At 43.5% G+C, this 25,575-nt stretch overlaps 1 long non-coding RNA gene across 1 annotated transcript; it reads right to left on the bottom strand.

The window, feature by feature from the left end:
• Positions 1–5,621: 5,621 nt before the first annotated feature.
• Positions 5,622–21,767, bottom strand: LOC115194027 (uncharacterized). Its single transcript, XR_003878271.1, has 3 exons — positions 21,632–21,767; positions 6,028–6,162; positions 5,622–5,933 (listed from the first exon to the last, which is right to left on the bottom strand). It is a non-coding gene; the product is annotated as an uncharacterized LOC115194027 (long non-coding RNA).
• Positions 21,768–25,575: the final 3,808 nt, after the last annotated feature.

Below are 25,575 nucleotides of genomic sequence, written 5' to 3' on the forward strand. Positions count from 1 at the left end.
GATTAGTCAAATTGTTTTACCTGAGCATGACCCCAAAACTAAGGACTTATTATCCAGCCCTACTCTGTTGTTTATGATTTTGTTGTCATGGAGGACTGATCGCGCTCATTGACTCGAGTTGAAAAATAAATGCGGCGCTCATGGAATGGCATGCTTTGCCAAGACTGTGAAAAGCTGTCATCAAGGCAAAGGGTGGCTACTTTGAAGAATCTAAAATCTTAAATATATTTTGATTTGTTTAACACTTTTTGTTTACTAAATGATTCCTCGTGTTATTTCATAGTTTTGATGTGTTCACTATTATTCTACAATGTAGGAAATAGTACAAATAAAGAAAACCCCTTTAATGAGTAGGTGTGTCCAAACCTTTGACTGGTACTGTATATATTATTTGTAAGTCCAAAAATAGATGTAGCAACTACAGATTGTCCCTTTAAGTCTATCAAAAGTGTGCAAGTTTGAGCATGTTTCCATTAGGCCTATGGATTTTTTTTTATTAGTATCAATTAGATTGAGCAATAAATGCCCTACTTTTAATTCATAGGCTGGGTTCCACACTATACAGCTGTTGCAAGAGCGGATTTTTCACTGGCTGTCCATTGGTTACAAAAACAATGATTGATAGGCAGCTGAAACTTCTTGAATTCGACCATTATTATACACATTTAGATTTGTGAACAGCCATCCACAACAACCAAGGCGCAAATTGCTAAATGAGAGAGCAGCAGTGTGATTCACATCAATGCGCTATGTACAGTAGATATCAATAATAAGTGATAGCCGTATCGCTGTAGACTACACCACTACTATCATCCTTACCTCCAAGCATTTATTCCAAGTGTTTATTTAATCATTGGAAGACATAGCTTGGACTATAGCCAACAAAATATTCCTGCTCTTTTCCCGTGATCCATCAAAAACATTTTGTGTGTCATCATAATGGTCTCTGACTTGTGGTCCGACTCGCTCAGGTGGGAAAACCTGAAACTTGAGGCTTTTTTTCAATCCTGATTTGAATGTCATTGAGAAAACAGAGAAGTGTCAAATATTTATTTTTTGCAAACATCCTTTCTGAATGTAACAGATTACAGTTACCGTTTTTCTGTAATCCCTTACATGTAACGGATTACATGTAATCCGTTCCTCCCCAACCCTAATCACCAAGGAGAGTAGTTGATTCAATGTTTTTCCTTCATGATGGGATACAGTTTTTTCTCCTTTCATTGATCTCCGTGGGGAAGTGATCATTAATTCCAAAATCAGTGTTTCCGAGTTCTCTGCCCCTGCTCTTCGCCATTTCCTTTTGCTTAAAATGTTCAAAACATGGAATAATAGCCCATGGCCTATTCCCAGAGGCATTACCCATTCTATGGACTCTATGATTTTATGAATGATGATTCTATGGACTCTGGAGAAAGTGACATTACGCACGACATCTGTGGGCAGTTTCAGCTGAGTTGACATAAAGTCTCGGACAGTGTCCTCATGGCTTCTGCTGTTGTCATTCTCCGGTATCCTTGAAAGATTGTCCCACATTGATCGACACTGTACATCAAGCAAGGTTTCTTCAAGTTGTTTGTTCTCCGTTTGCACCACCTCCACCTTGCCTTGAATAAAGCCTACAGTACCTTTCAGCACTGTGTTCTCTTTTCTTACAATTCTAGACTGGCACATAATGCATTGATGTCCTCTTGTAGTATATCCATGACATCAAGTTTGGCAAGCCTTTCATTCATGGATTTCAACAAGTCAACATCCATATCTGTAAACCTCTCCCCACTCTCCACGTGCTCCCTCTTGCTTGGGGATGATTTGATGCCATCGTTGACACCGCTTGTCCAACTTGGCTTTGGTTTGTTTTGTTGTTTGTGTTTGTCATCCTTAACAGTGCTTGAATCCTCCGAAACCATCAACATGTTTCTTTCGGCTTGTAAGTATCTCTCGTCAATGAATCTTTCAAGCTCTTCAATGGATTCTGAATCATCCAGCGTGTTTGCAGGCAGAGTTAAACAAAAATAACAAAACAATGGATGTATCTTTCTGGACCTGTACAGGCCGTCGGTAGATACACCCAATACATTTTTTTTTTAAAATGATTGTGTACTCACACTGTTATATTGAAACAACTAACCGAGACCTCCAAAAGGAGGGTGGAATCGTCTGAAGTCAGTATCACTGATCTGCCAACTTCTGTCTGAAGCGTCCAAACAGTTTGGGCTACACACTAATACAATTTGCTCTAAGAGGCCCACAAGCCTCACAAGCCTCACCTGAAGGTAGCCTGGTACCAGTTGAAAAAATGAATGAGAGTAGTTTAGTGCCTAGAAAAAGGGGTTAAGAATGTGTCCATTTTTTTATATGAAGTTTCCTGATCTTTGTAATATCGCTCAGATATAGGACAGACACTTCAAAACAGACTAGTCTATCCTACACAATTGTAGACTCGGTGTCCAATCCGAGGCACAGAAACATGACAATGTAGGCGTGGCCCTAATTTATGTGCTCTCTGACACCTGGGGTTGGAAGACAGAGAACAATGCCAAAGGACAAGTCAGCCTTTCCCCCTTCCGAGGGGCCAAAATGTTCCTACAGTATTCAGAGGACTGACTGTTGAATGTGATAGAATAATCCTATAGTATCAATGTTTGGTATCTATCTGAAACTTGTTCAATGAGGATAATTCTGATGCTATCTACAGTATATGGATGTATTATCACTGTGGTAACTTGTATCTGTACAGGGTGAACTCTAAATTACTCTCAAAAATATTCTATGGTCCTCTCATTTACATTGGTCTCATCCCCCACATATGCATTTAAATGCTGTGACACCCTGTGGAGATTGGGCCTTGGTGGTCAGGTTACACTGTGAACTTGGTATCGCTTGATTGGTCAATGGTGGTTGGTCTTGGGTTGAAAGGTTACACCTTCAGATGTTATAACTGGAATGAAATGCCTTTGTTCTCTCTCATCATGTATCCCGTCCATGGAGGAAGGTTGCATGATCAGTTCTGATTTCCTAGGCTTCTAGGCCTCTGGCCTAGTAAGAATATCTTTGTTCATGCTTTGTCCTGAAAGTTAACCTTAGGATCTGTATGCTTGGAACAATGTCTTGTAATGCTTGTTAATGCCTTGTAACTTCAGCTTTATGCCTTGTATTTTAATCCATTCATTGTACAATGTTAATTAAATGTATGCCTTTGATATAGACCATTCTCAGACCAATTACTGCGAGTCTACGTCAACTTATTGCCTAATGCTTGAGTGTATATTTGAATTATCCTTATGGGATTATGCCGGTTCATTATTTAGCTAGTTAGCTACTTAGCTAGCTACATGTCTAAACATGTCTAAACAAAAGACTCCATCTCGGCCGGATTATTACATGACCCATCAAATTACCCAGGTGTATCTGGGGTGATTACGGTCATCTATTGTATTTCATGAAATGTGTACATCTAGACAATAGTGACCCATCCACTTAGCTAGATGTGGCTGGGGGGTGGTTATATAATTTCCTTCACATGACCCATCAATTTAGACAAGTGTGTCAGGTAAGCGTCAACTAATAATGATAAAATATTGATAAAATATTTTTATCTGGACACTTTCTGTTTTTGATATTCCTACTATGCAAGTAACCACTTCACTGTACCATTTACACCTTCTGTATCCTGTGCATGTGACAAATAAACTTAGATTTTATTTGACATAGCGTGTGTTTACCACACGGCATCAGATATGAATCCTTAAAGAGATGGGTAGGGGTATGGCTTAAAATGGTGTGAATGATGCTGAATGGGTGTAGACAAAGAAGAGCTCTCCAGTAGATGAACCAAAACATTCAATGACCATTTTCTAAAAGTGGAGTTACAAGTTTATACATTTTCAAACCAGAACTACTTTCCCATTGTTCCTCAACTGGAGTGTTCCTCAACTTTTATCCAATGTAAAAAACACAATTTCAAATTTTGCTACATAAGACTGAATTGAAGCGGTCAGTCACATATCTTAATTAATGTAACGAAATGAAAAAAAATTGCCATATTATTATCAATGACTTCTCAACAGCTGTAATAACTTGTCCAGTGTAGGAAATCCTCACTGGTACCCTAGTTTATAAAAAGACCCAATACAGGACCTTGGGACATGAAGTCAGTTTACTAGTCAAAAATAGACGTTTACTATAGGACGTCAATAAATTACACGAGACTGTGATATATTGTTGTCTGTGCATGCTTCATCGCTGCTCTGTCTGCTTTCTCCTATCCTCCCCTTTCCCTCTTTTTCTGTACTTTTCATCATGTCATCTCTTTCTCTCTTATCCTATCCCCCTTCTCCGCTCACTCCTTATTTCTCCTCTCCTTCCCTAACCTTTCTCCTCTTCTTTCGGACATGTACACTCTGTCTCTTCTATCTGTTCTCCTCTCTTCCCCCTCTCCCCTCCTCCCAGGCAGACTGCTGTTAATTGGAATTCATTTTTAGTGTGTGTGAGGTGTGTGTGAGAGTGCGTATTTTCGGTGGGTGTGTGAGAGGTGTGTGTGTGTCGATGATGGATGAAGGTGATGTTTCACAGCTTTCTCGTAAGGGAGGAGGGGAACAAGGGAGGGGAAGGGGAAGGGGGCGAAAGGTGGGAAGGGAGACGAAGGGATAGAGAGTGGTAGACAAGGACACACGCTGTGAGACCTTCTACTTCTGATGGCCCAAAAGAACAGAGTGGAGAGTCAGTGTGTGTGTGTGTGTGATAGAGAATACACATTCGCAATGTAACCTCTAAGACAAATGGAGACATTTGTCGTAACTGTAGGCAACAGAGATTACGGAATGTGCTGGCCTTTTAATGATGTTTTTCCATCTGTTAGCTGTAAGCCAAACTGCGCAAAAGTGAAATCAAAACTAACCTTGATGTTAAGTTAAGGCATTAATTCCGTGCTCTTTGTTAAATTTAGGCATTGGATTAAATGTATGCAATGCAATAATTCTGATTGGTTAGGGTTAAACGGGAACTGCACCCACTGATTTAGCCTTGCTTTTTGGCTTGCTCCTCAAGAAATGCTGGCGGCCATGACAGAAGCCATACGTGAGTTGGCTTGGGGGTGTGGTTTGATGTGGGTGCTTCTTGGGTGTGCCATTGTCACCACCAGGACACGCCCATCTGTCAGAACCTTGCCCGCAGATATTTCCCAACACTCAATCACAACAAACAAACCTGACAAAGGTTGAATTCAATAACTACAGGCAGATGTATTTTGTGTGATACCGGAGGAAGCTTTGAATAGGTCAGTAGCCTACAGAGTAATATGAGAATGCAATTGGTGAATTCATGTAGATATTCTAAACTAAGTGTTTTGATAACTTTCAATTGTAGTAACAGGTCCAACTATTTACATAATTACCATAGAAGCAGTGTTCTGCTAATACAACAATGTGCACCTCTTAACGTTCATTGTCATTCCCAGGCGATACAGATACTATGCCTATCAACATTTTGCCTGGTGGTAATGGGGCTATCTTGGCAAACTGTTCCCTGTTCCTGGTGAATAATACACAGGGTTTCTCCCTCCCCATATTGACTGATACCACTCAAATCAATAATAAAAAAGACAATACAAGTCAAAGTTATTTCTAGTAAAATTGTAATGCAGAGTGCCAGGTCTCTCTCCACTCAGAGACAACATTATCAAGCCTGTTTGTCAGTCTGGACTTCATCGCATCTTGCAAGTCTCCATGTGCTGGCTCAATACATGTTTCTGTTAACACATAAACACATTGTCACTGTTCCATTACCAATGGCAGTTAGGATATGTAATATCTGACACACAAACAGCTAGTATGATAAAGTTTGAACAGGTCAGATAATAGCTACTTAATTATAGACTCCCCATCAAACAACCGAGGCTGTCGTCTGGCAAAAGCATCTACAGTTCTCTCCATCTGTATAAACAGGCAGAGTACATCAGTTACACATGGAATGAAAGGGTGATGCAAATATTGGACATTTCTGCTGCACTGTATTATTTCTAGTCACCTTCAGTCCCACATTGTGGATGTGTTGAGTGCCAGGTCTCTCTCCATTCAGAGACGTCAGTATCAAGCCTCTCTGTCGGTCAGAACTACATCACGTCATCTTGCAAGTCTCCAAGTGCTGGCTCCATAGATGCATCTGTGAACACATACACACAGTCACTGTTCTATTACCAATGGCAGGATAAGTGATATAGGACAAACAAACATATACTATGTTGAAGTTTGAACAGGTCAAACTAAACCTAACTAATCCTGGTCTCCCCGGTGACGACCGTTGGTGAACAGGCAAGAGGTGAAGCTGGAGGTGAGGTCTTTGCCAGCGCCACATTGACGGGCATGGCAGCGTAGATCAGCTTCTGGCCCCTCATCAAACATACTGGTCGGTCACACACAAACACACACACACACACACACACAGAGCACTGATTACATTATCAATGGTGGTTATGATTAGCGTGGTGGAACCAACCTGATTGCTGCATTCACCTTTCTATTTCACTTCAGATATCAAGACGTGAAGTGAAAAAGAATGGAAAACGCAGCGATCAGGCTGATTGCACCAGGCTAAGTTACAAAGGTGAATTGGGACAGAACTAGAAACTGTTTTGACCTTTAACCAGGTCAAATGTCACCAACCTGATTCAAGTGTCCTCCCTGCTCCATTTATAGCTCACAGTGAGGGCATGCCTGCGTGATGTTGAGGGTCCCCTTGCTGGTCTTCTGTATGTTACATGTGCGGCTGCAAACTGGAGAATGGAGCTGGAGAACGAAGGGGGAGACACCGACCCATTCCCTGGAGAACGGAGCTGTCATCGACCCAACCAGCCATGGAGATACGTCACTCGCCGTGGAAGTCGAAGAAAGCGTCCTCTGGCAACGAGGGTCTGCTTGGAGATGTTGAGCCCGGACCTGACACAGACCAGAAACGTATTTGACGCCCCGGATCCAGAGGTTCCTGCGTATTCGTCCTCTGTTCTGTCTCCCTCTCTGGTGGCTTCTACCTCGGGTTCAGATCCTCGGAGCTCCCACCCTCATCAGACCATGAGGCTGTCTGAGAGACTGGCCCATTTAACATCGCCAGCTGTCATCATAGGCAGCTCTATGGTGAGAAACATCTCGGATCCCAAGGCAAAAACCCTGTGCTACCCAGGAGCATGAGTACAGGACATTACAAGGCTGCTTCCGACTGTTCTACGACAGATGCCGGGAGCTGACACTGTCGTAGTCTATGTGGGGTCAAATGACATCAGGAGGGCTAGCTCAGAACATCTGAAAATGTATTTTAAAGAACTGATTTTAGCATTAAAAGATCCCGAAAAACGGGCAATCATTTCAGGTCCAGTACCATCGTTGGGCCACGGGTACGGAAACATTTTTTTTAATGAAATGTATGCATTCACTACTGTAAGTCGCTCTGGATAAGAGCATCTGCTAAATGACTAAAAATGTTACAAAAAAATTAAAGATGTGTGAAAGATTCAGCAGACTGCTGGCATTACACATCTGGCTAAAAGATTATTGTAGCTCTGTTGGAGTCACTTTTATAGAAAACTTTGACACTACAGGAATGACGGACTCCATACAAATAATCTTCGCTCCTGGACTCTGTCCACGCATTTCAAGGCTGCGTTGAAACAATTACTTATCAATGACCCAAGACCAGCTCAGTTAATCCCTACCATTGTGACAATGAGTCGTCATAATGCTGCATGAAATGTACATTATGCTAGGGGCGTTGGCAGAAACAATGTAAGTAACTTAATTTATGCCCCCCTAATTCCCCTGAATACCTCTGTCGATCCTACAGCTATTGTAGGCAGTAATCATGAGCCTTTGAACCAGAGTTACACTGTTAGCACTGAGGCGGTGTGCCCTAGTAGGAAGACCACTTTGCGCAGCTCACCCTGCACCCTGCACCCAGCTCCAATATAAATAACATGAGCAAGTCTACTTCTGCTTCCCAGTAAAACATTAAAAACAATCAAGGTAGTGGAGTATGGACCTGAGGGCACACACGTAGTGTGTTGTGAATTCTCTAATGAATGTATTGTAATGATTTTAAAATTGTATAACTGCGTTAATTTTGCCAGACTACCAGGAAGAGTAGCTGCTGCCTTGGCAGAAGCTAATGGGGATCCATAATTAATGCAAATACAATACAAATACATCTCTCAAACTGCAGCAGGAAATCCTCATAAACAATGTATATCCTCATCTTATGACGTGGTGTTGAATGGAAGGGCCTGTGATAAGGTCATACAATAGACAGCCAAGTGGTAAATTGCATTTTGTTTTAAAGAAAGGACACAGCTTTTTGATAATGCACTTCACAAACAAAATGACTCTACAACTTGCATCTGCTTGGCTGGGTATTTAACCTACTAGTTCATCAAACTGAGTATTTTTTAATATAACTTTCAAGCAAATTTTATGACTGTAACTCCAGAATGGATTAGATTCAGGCCGGTGACATCGTTACGGTTTGTTGCTCCTAGTTCACTGTATCAGTCAGATTCAGACATGAGTTAATTACCAACACAGCTGCATCCATTATTTAGTTTTGCCCTAAACAATACAGAATACACTTGTATGAGCAATGAACTAACTTGCAAATCCAACTTGTAGGCTAACTAACGTTAGCTAGCCTGTAGCTAGCTAGCTAGCTAGCCTGCCTCTCAAGCATTATCAAATGATAATGTTACATAACCAGCAGCATCTCGACAATACACAAACTCGTATGTGCTACGGCCTAACTAAGTGGTATTGAGGTAGTTAACAAGCTAGTTATCGAGCTAGTTATCTAGCTAGTTATGCTAACATTAGCTAAAATGCTAGCTAGCCTGCCTCTAGCTAACTATATAACCAGCAATAACGTTATCTAATGTCGTTAGCTAAGATGGAATTTTATTGAAGTAAGCTAGTGTTACTGGTAGAGACTTGGGGACCAATGATCTCCAACCACCTATTCTGCACGATAGGGTCCTTCAGCAAGGCATGTAAACCATAGTTGGCTGTGCATCCTGCTGGAAGCATGCGTTGTCGAACTGGAGCCGGCTTGATCAATCCATATAGGGCTTTCCAGTCTCAAAAGGCTGTGATCCTTTGAACGTGTTTGGGTCCATGAAACAACGGAGCCCCATTCAATGAAGGGAAGCTAAGTGGGTGGAGGGGCGATTTGCACTTGGAGTTTGGCAAAAGGTGGCATGAATTGTTAAAATGATTGAAATCAAAACCCAACCTCCATTTACTTGTTGTGACGCACTCAGGTTCCAAACTACATTTTAGACGAGACTGACTTGAGGACCAAAATTGTCCTATTTACACTTTGTAGTCAATTTTGACACTGGAATAAATGTTTCTGACTTATATCGATTCCACATAGGCCTGGACACCTCCAGGACAGCTCAGCACTCAATGTAACAGGAAGGCCAAAAAGATCATCAAGGACTTCTACCACCCGAGCCACTGCCTGTTCACCCCGTTATCATCCAGAAGGTAAGGTCAGTACAGGTGCATCAAAGCTGTGACCGAGAGACTGAAAAAACAGCTTCTATCTTAAGGCGTTCAGACTGTTAAATAGCCATCACTAGCCGGCTTCCACCCAGTTACGCAACCCTGCACCTTAGAGGCTGCTGCCATATACTGTACATAGACTTGGAATCACTGGCCACTTTAATAATGGAACACTAGTCACTTTAATAACGTTTATATAATGTTTACTTACTGCTTTACTCATTTCATATGCACATACTGTATTCTATTCTACTGTATTTTAGTCAATGCCACTCCGACATTGCTCGATATAATATGTATACATTTCTTAATTCCATTATTTTACTTTTAGATTTGTGTGTATTGTTGTGAATCATTTTTAGATACTACTGCAGTGTTGGAGCTAGGAACACGAGCCTTTCGCTACACCCACAATAACATCTGCTAAATATGTGTATGGGACCAATAAAATTTGATTTGATTTTGATTTGATTTTCAAATGGATTCGTTTATTTTTCGGGGCAGTCGCTGTTTAAGGATTGGGTTAGGGTTAAAAAGAGAAAAACAAAAATTTCAAAAGGAGTGCTTAGCACCGGGATTGGACCCGAGATGTTTGGAGCTATAGCCCACGGTTTAAGCCGGTCCTCACCCCCATCCACAACGCCCTTGCTTGAGCCTACAAGATGGTAACAGGCACTCACATTGCCCCTAGAGGACGGTTGAAATTTGCCATGGAATTAATATGTCAAACCATGCCGTAACATCACCATTCTAAAAACGCCTGGACTGTACGTAATCCACTGGAGTATGTGTTCGAAGTTCCCTATAGCATTACTGGAGACTAGTGAGTGTTGCTCTGTCAACACAGAAATGAGGGAGAGGAGTGAAACAACAGAAACAGCGGGGTATTTGAGGTCTGGATTTAGAGCATAAAATGAGGAAAGGCGAGACGAGGAGAGCAGATCATGGCAGTCAAGCTGCTGTGGAATACCTCAGCTGTAACCGAGACAAGAGCGAGATGAGAGCTTGACACAAGTGAGCATGCAGCAGGCGGGCAGTTAGTCAGTAGGGCAGAGATGAGGGAGAAGAGATGACATGCACAAAAGTTTTTCTGAAATCAGATTACATTACAAGTATTCCCAGTATCCTCATTCTTTCCAACAATAACAGAAGTGAATTACAGACCATGGCCATTTAGGCTCTAAGAATCTCTGCAAATAGTTTTCTATTTGTTACATTGTCACTTATCTGTCACTTCTCTGGTAAAATTTCAAGCAGAAATTTGCATACTGTAGCACAAACTCTAAAAAGTTCTGGGACACTGTAAAGTCCATGGAGAATAAGAGCACCTCCTCCCAGCTACCCACTGCACTGAGGCTAGGAAGCACTGTCACCACCGATAAATCCACTATAATTGAGAATTTCAATAAGCATTTTTCTACAGCTGGCCATGCTTTCCACATGGCTACCCCTAACCCGATCAACAACCCTCCAGTGTGTCAAATCGGAGGGCCTGTTGTCCGGATCTCTGGCAGTCTTTATGGGGGTGCCACAGGGTTCAATTCTCGGGCCGACTCTCTTCTCTGTGTACATCAATGATGTCGCTCTTGCTGCTGGTGATTCTCTGATCCACCTCTACGCAGACGACACCATTCTGTATACCTCTGACCCTTCTTTGGACACTGTGTTAACTAACCTCCAGGCGAGCTTCAATGGCATTCAACTCTCCTTCCGTGGCCTCCAACTGCACTTAAATGCAAGTAAAACTAAATGCATGCTCTTCAACCAATCGCTGCCCGCACCTGCCCGCCCGAATAGCATCACTACTCTGGACGGTTCTGACTTAGAATATGTGGACAACTACAAATTTCTAGGTGTCTGGTTAGACTGTAAACTCTCCTTCCAGACTCACATTAAGCATCTCCAATCGAAAATTAAATCTAGAATCAGCTTCCTATTTCGCAACAAAGCATCCTTCACTCATGCTGCCAAACATACCCTCGTAAAACTGACCATCCTACCGATCCTCGACTTCGGCGATGTCATTTACAAAATATTCTCCAACACTCTACTCAACAAATTGGATGCAGTCTACCACAGTGCCATCCGTTTTGTCACCAAAGCCCCATATGCTACCCACCACTGTGACCTTTACGCTCTCGTTGGCTGGCCCTCACTTCATACTCGTTGTCAAACCCACTGGCTCCAGGTCATCTACAAGTCTCTGTTAAGTAAAGCCCCGCCTTATCTCAGCTCACTGGTCACCATAGCAGCACCCACCCATAGCACGCGCTCCAGCAGGTATATCTCACTGGTCACCCCCAAAGCCAATTCTTAATTTGGCCGCCTTTCCTTCCAGTTCTCTGCTGCCAATGACTGGAACGAACTGCAAAAATCACTGAAGCTGGAGACTCATATCTCCCTCACTAGCTTGAAGCACCAGCTGTCAGAGCAGCTCACAGATCACTGCACCTGTACATAGCCCATCTGTAAATAGCCCATCCAACTACCTCATCCCCATACTGTATTTATTTATTTATCATGCTCCTTTGCACCCCAGTATCTCTACTTGCACATTCATGTTCTGCACATCTACCATTCCAGTGTTTAATTGCTATATTGTAATTTCTTCACCACCATTGCCTATTTATTGCCTTGCCCCCTTATCCTACCTCATTTGCGTACTGTATATAGACTTTTTGTACTGTATTATTGACTGTATGTTTGTTTATTCCATGTTTAACTCTGTGTTGTTGTATGTGTCGAACTGCTTTGCTTTATCTTGGCCAGGTCGCAGTTGTAAATGAGAACTTGTTCTCAACTTGCCTACCTGGTTAAATAAAGGTGAAATAAAATAAATTTAAAAAAATGACCTATTCTTATGTGCAAGTGTGCGTGTGAGGTGAGAGCGGGAGGTGTCAGTGAGAGACAGAGAGGCTACAGATTTAGAAAGGGAATAAATTAAATTATGGGTGAGAAAATGAGTGAGAATCTTCACAAATCTACGCCTGGAGGGAGAAAAAGTGTGTCCTTATAATTGGATGTGATCTTTCAGTAGTGTTGAAGGTCCAATGCAGCCATTTTTATCTCAATATCAAAATATTTCTGTGTAGCAATTAAAGCCACCACTCAGTAAGTGCAAAATAAAATAATGCATTTTACATTTTGGTTTATATCTTTACATTTTGCAGCTGATTTCTCAGCCAGGCGACGTGATGACCTAGGGTTCGAGTGTAGCCATGATGAAATCTCCAGGCCCACATTCTACTTGACTGGCCTGTGCAGTCCCCAGACCTCAACTCAATAGAGAACATTTTGGATGAGATAGAACGGGCTGTTCACAGCATGAATGTACCGCCGTCCAATCTGCAGAAACTGCGTGATCCCAACGCGTCAGACCAGCATCCCTGTGGAACGTTTCCGACACCTTGTAGAATGCCCTGAAGAATTCTGGCTGTTCTGAAGGCAAAGGGGAGTCCAACCCGGTACTAGATGGGTGTACCTAATAAACTGTCCAGTGAGTGTAAGCCATTGACTTGCTACTATAACTATAGGTGTACTTAAATGATCAACTGGAAATAAAACACTAGTCCTCATTGAACAATATCCTATTTTAAAAATAACACTATACAACAATGATAAAATTATATAAGACTTGTGGAAATATTGGAAAGTAATAAGCAAAATGGTAGTAACCACCTCTGATAAGCAATGTTGGAACTTCAGTCATATTGACTAGCCTACCAATCTAATCCTCTCGGATCTATACAAGTGGAAAGAGGGGTTTGTTTCTGGACCGGTCCCTAGATCCATCTCTATCCAACCCCCAAGCCACACTCTGGCCATCACAAACCTGTCACCATGGCTGGGATCCATCTCTAACCAACCCACAGTCCTCACTCTGGCCTCCATCCTCGTCTCTATCCAACCCCCAGGCTTTGTTCCGGCCTCCTGCTGGGTCCTGATATTGCCTATTATACAGTCATATCAGAGTGTTACACACATGCACACACACACACAGCGACACAACACACAGCTGAGTGTCTCCTCTATTCTCTCTGAAGAAATAGAGAGATGCACAGGGAGTCCCACTATGAAGACATGAGGTTTGTTTTGAGTGATCTCTCCTTATTTTTTTTCTCTCCTTATGGAAGTAAACATTTCCTCTCCTGTGGAGACTATTAACACATGCTGGGATAAAATGCTACAGTCCGTTAGTCGTTTCACACAAACAACTCTTCAGTGCTTGTCATGTAACCCAGCGTATGGTTTATTCATGGTCTATTATATGTTGACAGTTTGTATCCATTTAATAAAGAAGAGAAACTTGACGGGGAGACAGAAGCGGGTGAGATGGGCAGGAAGAGAAAGAGAGCGGCGCAGAAGGTGACATCATCAATATTATACTATTATAATATAGGCTTATTACTGCATTAAAAGTCAGATAAGGATATCTTTAGCATCACTAGGGATGTAAACCCTTGTAAAAGTGCATCAAGGTTGAAAAAGGAATGACTGAAATAGGTCTAACATAGGTCTCTTTTTGTTTCCATTCGCATCTCTGTGGAGCCTTCAGTAACTGGATCATCTATTCACAATGCACCTAAACTAGGTACATTTAGAACTGGTAGACAGAGAGAAGTGCTGTGCGTGTGTGCGTGTAGATAAGTATAGCACCATATGGGCTGTGTAGTCAGAGGTCATTAATAAGGAGTGTGTGTATTAATGTTCCCAGGAGACTGAAGAATGAACCCTCGGTTTACCTTTAGCATCGTGTCGCTCTCTGACTAATAGCTGCTACTGGTCGACTCCCTGTGTTGCTGTGTGTTGCCCGCCTCTCCACCACGGTTTGTGCTTCTTCTCCTCCTCTCTTCCTCCCCTCCCTTCCCCTCCCTATCCTATATTCCTTCCATCCCCACAGTGAGGGGCTTTGTGTGTTTGTGTCTGTGTGTGTGTCTGTACAGCATGTGTGTTTGTGTCTGCGTATGTTGTGTGTGTGTGTGTGCGCGCGCGTGCGTGCGTGCGTGCTTTGCCGTGCACGAGTACAAGACTTTGTCTTCAGTAAATTAGTTTGCTATCAGTCAGCCCTGTTCTCTATTGTCCTGATTCCGACCCGAGCTTAGCGTGCGTAAATTGAACATTATTCCCTTTTTATGAACTTTTCTTTCTATGCATTACTCTGACCTGGAATTTAAGCATGAGAATAGCGTGCTATTCACCTGCTATTCGTTTTGGGGGGAGATTGAATACATTAAGGAGGTGTGTCTACAGATATGCCATAATCTGACCTTGACTTAATTCACTAATAATTCCACCAACTTGAAAACCATTAATAAGGTGTAGCGAACCTACCGTTTCCGAACCTACCGAACCTACCGTTTCCAAGTGGACATTTTTTCCTTTAGAAATAGCACCATTCTCCATGCTCTGTCATTGAGAACTTGATAGGAGCTAGTGATAAGATCTAGGTAAATTAGTCATCCTTTTGGATAAGGGTATTGTAAATCTAAATTAAACTTGTTTTAGATATATTTGACCTCATAATTGCTGGTGACAAATGTGAAACTAGTCATATGGCAGAAATCTGAAGCATATCGACATATCAACTTTCCCACAGTAAAGTTTAAGAAATGCTATGCCATTATACAGAATTTAAATGATATGTACAACCTTTTAACTTGAAGGGATGGGCACTCTCGAATGTCTTCATTGTAGGCTACTCCGACTTTCTTGGTTTCCTATTTCTATCGTGTTAAATACCACTATCAGTATCGGCCGTCAGTAGGCCTAATAACGACACTTATTCAACTGCCAATTTACTGTTAGTTCCCTTCAGTTGGTAAAGCCTACATTATCATTCTATTTAATTACATTGTTTCGTTTAACTTAATTTGTTTCTTCTGTAAATGCCGTCATGGCCATGTGGTTTTTGAGGATCATTAGAAACAGTTGATAATATATATATTTTTAAACGTATAGGCTACTTAAATCATTATGGAGCAGAGCAGAGACCAAGCCATAACAGCTTGAACCCAACACATGGCACAATACTTGGCTCTGTTATCACACAGTTCCATGGTTAGCACAGGCAATAGACAATTGTATAGCCTACTATTGTACACTATTCTCCTATCATAATTCTATATACTTCCTACATTATTCACGTCCTGACCAGTAAAAGAGGTTATTTGTTATTGTAGTTTGGTCAGGACGTGGCAGGGGTGTGTTTGTTTTGTGTTGTCGGGGTTTTTGGGTTGTGTTCTATGTTTTGTATTTCTATGTTCTATTTTCTAGTTTTTCTATTTCTATGTCTAGTTTATTGTTTTGACCTTCAATTGGAGGCAGCTGTTCCTCGTTGCCTCTAATTGAAGGTCCTATTTAGTAGGGGTGTTTTTTCTATGGGATTTGTGGGTAGTTGTTTCCTGTTTAGTGTTTGTTGCACCTGACAAGACTGTTTTCGTCGGTCTTTTTGTTCAGTGTTCATTTTATTTAATAAAAGAAGATAATGAGCATTCACATTCCCACTGCGTTTTGGTCCAATTCATACGACACCCGCTGGGGTGTACCGGCGCCCTAAAGAGGAGCTGGAGGCAGCCAAGGTGGACCGGCGCTATTATGAGGCATTATACGCACCGAGAGGCAAGTGCGAGAGGCAGCCCCAGTATTTTTTTTGGGGGGGGCACACGGGTAGTTTGGCTGGGCCAAGGGTGAGCCCTAAGCCAACTCCCCGTGCTTATTATGGGGAGCGTGTGGAGAGGAGAGCGCCGGTGTATGCGGAAGTGCGCACGATCTCGCCCATGCGCACGCACAGTCCGGTGCGAGCGATCCCAGCCCCTCGCAAGTGCCGTGCTAGAGTGGGCATCCAGCCTGGTAGGAGGATGCCTGCGCAGCACATCTGGCCACCAGTGCGCCTCCTAGGCCCAGGCTACCCTACGCCTGCTCTACGCACGGCAGCCATCAGGCCTCTGCACAGCCCAGTTCGCCCTGTGCAAGCACTCTGCTCGTGCAGGGCTACTATTACCATCCAGCCAGGACGGGTTGTGAATGAGGTGCGCTCCAGACCTCCAGTGCCTACTCATGGCCCGGGTATCCAGTTCCTGCTGCTCGCACTAGCCTTGGGGTGCGTGTCTCCAGTCTGGTACCTCCAGTACCAGCCCCACGCACCAGGGCTCCAGTGCATCAGCCCAGTCCAGCTCGTCCTGCTCCTCGCACTAGCCCTGTGGTGCGTGTCCCTAGTCTGGCGCCTCCTAAGCCAGCCCCACGCATCAGGCCTTCAGTGCGCAGTCCAGAGTGTCCGGCAACAGTGCCCCGTCCAGAGTGTCCGGCAACAGTGCCCCGTCCAGAGTGTCCGGCAACAGTGCCCTGTCCAGAGTGTCCGGCGATAGTGCCCCGTCTAGAGATGGCCCACAGTCCAGAGCCAGCAGAGACGGCCCACAGTCCGGAGCGAACAGAGATGGCCCACAGTCCGGAGCCGACAGAGACGGCCCACAGTCCGGAACCGACAGAGACGGCCCACAGTCCGGAACCGACAGAGACGGCCCACAGTCCGGAACCGACAGAGACGGCCCACAGTCCGGAACCGACAGAAATCCCCTCCTGTCCGGAGCTCCGAGAGTCGTCCTCCAGTCCGGAGCTCGCAGAGTCGCCCTTCAGCCCGAGGTCTCCAGCGATGCGCATCAGCCCGAGGTCTCCAGCGATGTGCATCAGCCCGAGGTCTTCAGCGATGCGCCAGAGACTTCGGGAGGGGTAAAATATAATAAGCATTTAGCGAGGGTGGTTGGGAAGTAAGGCCGGAGCCTGAGCCACCTCCATAGTAAGAGGTTGGGGAGGGGGGGGGGGTGTAGCACAAGAACCGTTGGTGACGGTGGCCACCCTCCCTTCCCTCCCTTTAGTTAGGTTTATTTTTTGTCTTGGGGTGAATTTTTTTCTTTTTGTGTGAGATGATTCCGGGGTCTGCACCTTTGGGGGGGGAGGGGGGGTACTGTCATGTCCTGACCAGTAAAAGAGGTTTTATTTGTTATTGTAGTTTGGTCAGGACGTGGCAGGGGTGTGTTTGTTTTGTGTTGTCTGGGTTTTTGGGTTGTGTTCTATGTTTTGTATTTCTATGCTCTATTTTCTAGTTTTTCTATGTCTAGTTTATTGTTTTGACCTTCAATTGGAGGCAGCTGTTCCTCGTTGCATCTAATTGAAGGTCCTGTTTAGTAGGGGTGTTTTTTCTATGGGATTTGTGGGTAGTTGTATCCTGTTTAGTGTTTGTTGCACCTGACAAGACTGTTTTCATCGTTCTTTTTGTTCAGTGTTCATTTTATTTAATAAAAGAAGATAATGAGCATTCACATTCCCGCTGCATTTTGGTCCAATTCATACGTCGCCCGTGACAACATTACCATCAGTGGGGGCTGCTGATGGGAGGACGGCTCATAATAATGGCTGGAATAGAGTTAATGGAATTGGAGTTGATACCATTCCACCAGTTCCACTCCAGCCATTACCATGAGCCCGTTTTCCTCAATTAAGGTGACACCAAACTCTTGTGATTATTAAACAACTGAATGTGGCAATGTTCATAATAAATCAAACCACAGTATTTTTGATTCATAAATATATTTGGTGTGTAAAGGCTCTCCAAACCTGTTTTTGCATGATTCATGCATACTTCCCCAACCCTAAACTTTGCCTAAATAATATTTTTTGATGTACCAGTTGGTGCTGAAACAGAGACGAACAAGCACATATTTAGATGGCTTTCTTTCATTGATCCCTATTTTCAGGCACTGTTCTCTCAATGTATTCTAGTCTGTTGACAAAATTCTAATTAAAGGTACATCGTATTTAAGAGGATGGCTTAAGATAAATGTACTGAAAACCCTATTGAATGAAAACTCCACAAGAATCTGTTGAACAAATAATGGGTGAATAGCATTTCAAGTTCAAGGTGAGAATATGCATAGAGAAAAAAGTGCATAAAATGACACATGCTTAACTCCGGTCGGAATCGTTCCCTATCTGAAGCTTATGAGAGAGACAAAACACAACAAAAGACAAAGCTCATACCTTTCAATCAGAGAATAGCAGATTAGCCGTCTGGCAAAACAAGAAGACAATAGCATATGTGCTCCTGTTACTTACTCTACTGGCATTGATTATAGCTATTTCAGAGGTGGTTCATTGAACTGGTAATGAGTAACCTCGCTTGAGACCTGAAAGACTTGTGTCAGCTCTCTGAGCTAATGCCTAGGCTTTAGCTCAGCTGGTTAACATGTAATGATCAGATATATGCCGAGGATTGCCTGAACATTTGGTCTCTTACCATTGAGAGAATGACACAATCCAATGAATATCTTATCAGACAGACAACACAAAACAACAGAGAGAGAGAGCGAGAGAGCGAGAGAGCGAGACAGACAGACAGACAGACAGACAGAGATTTGCCGAATAGTGTTTCATTCCTGTTAGTCTAAATAGAGATTGTTACACAACAATATAACGGAGCCCTAGGGCAGAGAGGAGAACACACACACACACCTCAGAAATCAGGTCTATGCTGCGCAAGCCAGTTTAATTATAGCTTTACCAGACAGACTTAATTATCACAGTTAGAGTTCTCTCCCTCCCTTCATCCTTCTCTCTCTCCCTCAGAAATGGCAGAAAAACTACATTTGCTTCACTCTATTAATCATTTCATGTGGGATCCCTATGGCTTGCTCAAACTGTGTGGCATTAAAAGTGGTTCCCTACAACGAACGTTCACAAAAGGCATTGTTTTGAACTCATTTGTATTGAATTGTTGGCCTACAGGTTTTCATCCTTCCCTTCTAATCAGGGACTGGAGGTCTAAAAATGGTGTATCCATCTAGTAAATAGTATATATTGACTGTCTATTAGCTGGGCCCCTTGACATTAGCATGTCCTGAAATGCCATGATAACGAAATACAAACGATGATGGACTTTGATGAAATCATGGCAAAGGCCTACTATTAGCTAGCTCCTATACACAGAGGACCACATTCACCTCTCTCTCTCTCTCTCTCTCTATTTTCTACATCCTCCTCTCCATCTCCACACCCCTCTCTCTTTGTCACCCTCCTCTTCCTGGAACAGACACGCAGGAACCGGTTGTCATGGAAACCTTGCTCTCTGGGTAAACTTACGGAAATACATATGAACGCACGCACGCACGCACACACACACACACAGACACTGTATTTAATAAATACTTCATGGATCTGATGATTATAAGACCACTGACTTACTGACTGGACACTATAGTATTTCTTTATGCATAGTATTTCTGATAGCAGCTCTGCTGCGTTTGTATGTGTGTGTGTACGCACGCACTTGCTTTCTGAATACGAACATGTTCCTCTGCAGATGTCAAAGTCTAATGAGAGAAACAATACTGAGAGAAAGAAAGAGTGAGTGATGACGGAGGATGCACTAAGTACCTTGTCAAGTAGAGCAATAAAATAAGCTTATCACAGTAACCCACTGAACAGGTCAACTATACTGGTATCCCATCATTGCTCAGCAGTTTGTAGGGGATGATTGTCTCTTCATTCGGCTGAGGAAAGAGAGTGATTCAGATAGAAAAGCTAAAATATCGAGAGAGGTAGTGAAAACATTAGGGAGAGAGGGAGAGTGATTCACGAAGAAGAAAAAAAGTTGACTCAGTCTGGCCTTCCTTTCATTCTATACTAAACAAATATATAAAACGCAACATCTAAAAATGTCTACGATTGAACTGAGTTCCAATTCATATGAAGAAATCAGTCAATTGAAATAAACGAATTAGGCCCTAATCTATGGATTTCACATGTCTTGGTCACAGAACCCATAAAAAAAATTGGGCCTCACAATCGGCCTCTCATCACGGTATTTCTGTGCATTCAAATCGCCATCAATAAAATGCAATTGTGTTCATTGACCATAGCTTATGCCTCCCCATACTGTACCATAACACCACCGCCACCATGGGGCACTCTGTCCACAAATTTGACATCAGCAAACCGCTCACCCGCATGATGCCATTAATGTGGTCTGCGGTTGTGTGGCCGGTTGGACGTAATTCTCTAAAACGACGTTGGAGCTGGCATATGGTAGAGAAATTAACATTAAATGATCTGGCAACAGCTCTGGTGGACATTCTTGCAGTCAGCATGCCAATTGCATGCTCCCTCAAAACTTGAGACATCTGTGGCATTGTATTGTGTGACAAAACTGCACATTTTAGGAGTGGCCTTTCATTGTCCCCAGCACAATGTGCAGCTGTGTAATGATCTTGCTGTTTAATCAGCTTCTTGTTATTCCACACCTGTCGTGTGGGTGGATTATTTTGGAAAAGGGGAAACGCTCACTAACAGGGATGTAAACAAATGTGTATGTGCATATGTAAAAATGTTGGGATCTTTGATTTCAGCTCATGAAACATGGGACCAACACTTTACATGTTGTGTTTAGATTTTTGTTTGGTGTACAGTACATCCACAGCTCAATTAATTTAATAATTACCATGTAATCTCCATGCACAGAGAGTATATAATGTCTGTCTGTCTCTCTCTCTCTCTCTCACACACACACACACACGCACACGCACAGTGGCCGTGACCCCATTATCCAGAGGGTGTCTCAGATTATTAAAAAAAAACATTTCCAATTCAGACATTCGTATAATACACACTTGTACATGTGTGAATTAGGACAAATATAAGCACCCACGCACATACATTTACCGTATCCACACACACACACACACACACACACACACACACACACACACACTACAAGGCGTATATAGAAAACCACAGAGAACCAATAGAGATATAATATCAGATACCAACAGTACCACACAGCTAGAACACTTCAGCTCTTAGACATAGAATGACAAAGCTGGAACAACAGAGATAAAACCATAGATCTACAACACCCCGGCTCCTAAGACCAAGCACTCCTGTATTGAAGCAAGAACCAGGAGCAGCTCCAGACCCAGACCCAGATCTCTGCTCTCACCTTACCTGTGGAGGTGAGCCAGCTGTGGGGGTCTGGGTTAGGAGTAGGGGGGTTAGGACCAGGAGGGGAGGGAGGGGGGGGGGGTTACAGTGGAGAGACTGCCTACCTTTCTCGAGTGTCCCTGTGAGGAAGCGGTAGAAAAAGCGAAACACTTTGGTCAGCTGTCTCTTGCATCTCTTCCTGCAATGGCTCATCTTGACTCTGTAGTGGCTAATGATAGTCACAAGGTGGGGGTAATGGCGAGTGTTGGGGGATTCGACAAGGCAGAAAAACAGTGAAAAGAGAGAAAGAAGGAAGAAAGGAAAAGGTGTGTAAAGTGTAGCTGCTTGCTGCTCTTCTCTCTCACACTCTCTCCACCTTCTCTATCTCCTTTCGTTCGTGGCTCCACCTCTAGGCCTCCTGCTGTCAATCAACAACAGTGTTCTGTCTCCTCCCCCTTACCCTGTGAGAATCCCCTCACTTGATCTGATTGGCTGGGAGAGTGGCGGAAAATTCTGGTCCAAGTGATGTCTCCTATACAACTACTGTACTCTGAGTGACAGGTTTTTCTCCACTCATATTTTTTCCTCTTTTTATTTTCTTCTCTTCTTCCTCCAGTGACTATTTATTTTCTCCGTCTCGTCTGTCTCCTGTTGTTTTTCTCTACTTGCTACTTTCAAAGAAACAAACCCTGCCTGGGAGATTTGTTTTGGTGTGAACCAGCGGGAGAGTAAGTGTGCATGTGTGTGTGTGTGTGTGTGTGTGTGTGTGTGTGTGTGTGTGTGTGTGTGTGAGTGTGTGTGTGTGTGCGTTTTTGTGTTCCAGCGGGAGAGTAAGTAATGCGACGGGGAGAAACAAAGCAAACACGGCAATTAGCGTCACTCGCCGCTCTCCTCTCCTCACTCACTCTCTCTTTTTTTCTCTCTCTCTCTCTCCCTCTCTCTCTCTCTTGCTATCTTTTCCGTCTCCTCTCTTCTCTTCTCCCATTCTATGCTAAGCTCTCGTATGGACCAGAGGGAAGAGAGAGAGGGAGTGTGGAGTAGGAGAATCTGGTCAATTAATCTGGTCTTAATTTGTTCTTCTCTCTGAAGAAATAGTTGCATGAAATGTCCAAAGCCCAGTAGAGCCAGAGGAGGAAAGGCGTGAGCTCTCCCTCTTTGTATAGTACAGGAGCAGAAACCCCCAGTAGGAGAGGGGGAATCAGTTGTTTTTCCAATTGTAGTAGAAATCCCAGCTGATGGATACAGTGGTATCAGTCTGTCGAAGGAGAGAAGGGTTCTAATCCTCTAAAGAAGAGAGTAGGGCTCTCTCACCCTCTTGCTCTCTCTGTCACACATGTCTTCTCTTCTCCTTTCTCTCTCTCTCATTTGCTCCTGTCCTCTCTCAGTCCCTGACCTGTCACTCAGTCAGTAGAGTGGAAAAAACACAACACACACTTGCAGCAGTGGAGGCTGCTGAGGGGAGAACGGCTCATAATAATGGCTGGAACGGAGCGTGTGTTTGATGTAAAGTATTTGATACCATTCCAGTAATTCCACTCCAGTCATTACCATGTGCCTGTCCTCCCCAATTAAAGTGCCACCAACCTCCTGTGACTTGCTGTCACATTCACTTTCTTGCAATATTCAGAGTACAGCTGAGAGTGGTCCCAGCACAAGTGTGTGTTCTGAAGAACAGCTCAGCATTCTGCCAGACTAAGATTAGAACCAAGACATAACCTATACATACAGAACTAGAGTACAACACACACAGACCCCCCCCCCCCCCCGCCCCTTGCCAACGTTAGCTGGAAGATGCACTCGCTCATTCCATCATACTTTGTTCAACTATAATACAAACAAACATGCAAACACATGTACGCAAGCGTACACACACACACGTATGATGTGATGATAGTGTACAGTACGTAGTTCATTTTTGATGGAGGCAAATCCAGGAGAGAGAGAGGACTGCCCAGCATTCATCTCTCTCTCTCAGAGAGTTCAGAACTAGTGACAGCGACAGAATGTGTTGAAGTAACAATGTTTATTACAGAAACAAGGGCAGGCAAACAACAGGTCAAGGCAGGCAGGGGTCGATAATTCAGAGTAGTGGGGCAAAGGTACAGGACGGCAGGCAAGCTCAGGGTCAGGTCAGGCAGAGGTCGGTAATCCAGAGTAGTGTGTCAAAGGTACAGGACGTCAGGCAGGCACAGGGTCAGGGTTAGGACGGACCGAAAAGGTCAAAACCTGGAAAAACAGAAACAATCAGGAACAGAGGGAAAAGCGCTGGTAGGCTTGACGAAAAACAAAACGAACTGGGAATAGACAAACAGAGAACACAGGTATAAGTACCCAGGGAATAATGGGGAAGATGGGCGACACCTGTAGGGGGGTGGAGACAAGCACAAGAAAAGGTGAAACAGATCAGGGCGTGACAGGGAGAGTGGTTGTTCCAAGTGAAGCTGTAAATGATGCTAGACTGTTAAGCCATATTGATTTCAAAATAGCCTAAACCTTTAGATACATCAGCTTTTTAATTAATTAATAAGCACCAGTACAGACACCTAACCACAGAGACACAAACACCGACAAAGGTCTGACAGAAGGTCGGCAGGAAGGTAGGAGTGAGAACCAACATGGGATGTGTGTGGGGGGCTGAGAGGTGTTGTTCCTCTAACAGTGTGAGACATGTACACACAGCAATCAGCTGTTCAAATTTAATTTGATCTCTGCGAAATGAAGCAAATTGATTACCCACTTTATATGTACATACTGTATTCTCGGGAGGGGGGGGGGGGGGGCTAGAAACATAATTGAGCTGCACCTTACTTTAACATATGCTAATCTTTGTATATGACAAATAAACGTTGATTTGATTTGGATTTACAAACCAACCTGTTTCATTGTGACGTCATCCTTCCCTTGAGTCCCATTCTTAAATCTGGCCTGCAGAAGTTTTCCCTAACCACAGATCTAGGATCAGATTATGCAAATCCATAAATCCTCACCTTCGGGGAGGTGAGACCTGTGAGTGAGTGATGATATCATCTTTTCCAGCCATGGTCTGTCTCTATAGCATACAGACAGTCACAAACGCACGCAAACAATCTGTCCTTCTGATGCCCTTTTGTGCTGCTTTGAACAGTTTATTCATTCCTTTACTCATCACAGGGATTGATTACTCCCAGAGGGCGGAGAAAACACATAGAGGAGGGGGTGAGAGGGTAAGTGTCAGAGAGTAAGAAACAGAGTGACTGACATAGAAGAAAACCGAGTGGGAGGGAACTGAATTGAATATAGAGAAAGGTGGAGGGGGCACAAAGAGGAAGCAGAAAGTAGAGTGACAAAGAGATTTAGAGAGTGAGATGTACAACCTTGTGTATGCGATACGGAGCCAGTGATCATCTGTGATATGACACACACTCACACACAACCTCTTCCTGGGGCAGGCAAAAGCAACAGCTGGTATGACAGACTCAACACTCGATTCAATGTGAACATGACGGCGGGATAGAGAGAGAGAGAGAGAGAGAGAGAGAGAATGAAAGAGGGCGCCACCAGGTGGAAGTGCTTGTGTCAAAAGACTGCTGACTAATGTTGGACAATACTATGAGGTCACCAGTGCACACACGCATATGTGCATGCACACACGCACACACACACACGCACACGAACACACACACCCACAAATGTATATGTCTTACGTCTTATATATGTCCATCCCCTCTCCCCTCCACTCTCCGTGTCTACCCATGTAGAACAAAAAGGGAAACACTGTGATAAACAGAAGGAAAAGTTTATCCTTAGTGAGGTAGAAAGACAGAAAGAGAGAGAGAGATGACGGTGATGTTGTAATGGAGTCTAAAGGAGCCCATTAGACGAAACTAATGATGCATGTCTCCTCCACAGAGAGAGAAATAGAACCAGTGTTGATGATTTGTAATGAATATTCATTAGCAACTGTTTGGCCCCGTTTGCAGAAGAGAAGTGTGTGTGTGTGTGTGTTTACGTGTGCATGTGTTTGTCCTTGCTCCTGTCAGGTCTGTGGTAGCTTCTGCTGAGTGAGTGATCTCATCTGTTGGCAGTTGAG

This window comes from Salmo trutta, chromosome 5 (genome assembly GCF_901001165.1).
Source record: "Salmo trutta chromosome 5, fSalTru1.1, whole genome shotgun sequence".
NCBI classification, from domain to species: Eukaryota; Metazoa; Chordata; class Actinopteri; order Salmoniformes; family Salmonidae; genus Salmo; species Salmo trutta.